This window comes from Poecilia reticulata, linkage group LG22, assembly GCF_000633615.1.
Source record: "Poecilia reticulata strain Guanapo linkage group LG22, Guppy_female_1.0+MT, whole genome shotgun sequence".
NCBI classification, from domain to species: domain Eukaryota; kingdom Metazoa; phylum Chordata; class Actinopteri; order Cyprinodontiformes; family Poeciliidae; genus Poecilia; species Poecilia reticulata.
The window spans coordinates 329598-330908 of record NC_024352.1 but is presented as its reverse complement, the minus strand read 5'-3'; the positions used below and the strand labels follow the sequence as shown (position 1 = coordinate 330908).

Here is a 1311-nt window from a genome sequence, read left to right as displayed (position 1 = left end):
CCTGAATTAACAGGAACAACTGATGTTTGTTCGTTCTGTAAGAAAAAAAACAACAAAGTTTTGTTTCTTTTACATTGTTGTTTTTAGAGCACACAAATGATACAGTACTTAATAAATTAAAATAAAAGTTGTTCATTTACATTATATTCATTTAGCCACAAAAGGAAAGTTATTAGTTATACTCTACAATTCAGAGGGGAAAATGTTTTAGACGTGTTAATGAGATCCACATTTTTTTCAAAGTTTTGACAAACCTTAAAGTCTCTTCGTCTCCTGGAGTCGTTTCAGTGAAGTTAGCGTTCGTGGAGGGAAACTTGCTGTCGCTGTTCTGATCAGTCAGAAAGTTACTAATGTCAGAAAAATCTGCTGTCATGTCATGAGCTGAAAAAAAAATCAACAAGTATGTTTGCCAAGATAGAAGTAGTTTCACTTAAGACTTATAAAATAGTTTCATGATTTTGGTTATGGTTGTAGAATTTAAACTGAGGTAACACTAAACAATAAATCGTTGGGTAGATAGTGTGAAAAAGAGGAGATGTTAAAGATATAAATGGCTGAAAATGCATCCATTGTTGAAAATAAATCAAACTCATGTAACAGTGTAATGATTCACTTCTGAAACACTTTGAGTCATCAAGCTTTATGCTTTTCAAACCGTTGCTATTTGGTCAGTTTGAGTTCAGAAGAGCCGATGATATTTTTTACTACAGAAACATAAAATTTACTCTTAAAATTTACTCTTCCTTAAAAGATGACTAGAACGAGACTCACTGTTCTAGTCAGTGATGGCGATGAGTTCGGCCAAAAGTAAAACATTCAGGATTCCCAAAGCCTCACAGAGGCAGAGTCTCTCTTTGGAGCTGCTTGAACCTTAAGAAAAACCTGAACCTTAGCAAAATGTAATGCAGTACATCCTAGATTTATCTGTAACGTTTTTCTTACCTGTGTGATTAGATGCAGTTTGTCCAACAGGCTCCATGTTAACATAAATTTCCTCCATCACTTCAGAGTCAGTGCTGCTTTAAACACTGACTATAAAATCCACTGCAGTCGTGGAACTAAGTGAAAAACTGTGGAAAGAGGTGAGATGTGTCTGGTGTTCAACATAAAAAAGTAACATATTTTGGAGATAATAGTCAAATAAAAAAATTCATGAGTGCGGTTTCAGTATTATTTTCTTAAATATCTTACACAACATAAGATTCTTGAAGGTTTCAATAGTTTCATAAGTTCATATTTCCTGATTCGGTTCTGTATCAATTAATATTTATTTCTCCTTTGTTTTCCTTCAGCTCAGTTAATCCTACTCAT

General features: G+C 33.5%; 1 protein-coding gene and 1 long non-coding RNA gene across 4 annotated transcripts in view; one reads left to right on the top strand and one right to left on the bottom strand.

Annotated features, from left to right (window-relative positions):
• On the bottom strand, window positions 1–1299 carry LOC103458065 (uncharacterized). The gene is made up of 3 exons (XR_532530.2): window positions 943–1299; window positions 255–381; window positions 1–35 (listed from the first exon to the last, which is right to left on the bottom strand). It is a non-coding gene; the product is annotated as an uncharacterized LOC103458065 (long non-coding RNA).
• Window positions 1–1311, top strand: part of LOC103458066 (nesprin-2-like) — a 240386-nt gene that overhangs the window by 4610 nt on the left and 234465 nt on the right. The window lies entirely within an intron of this gene.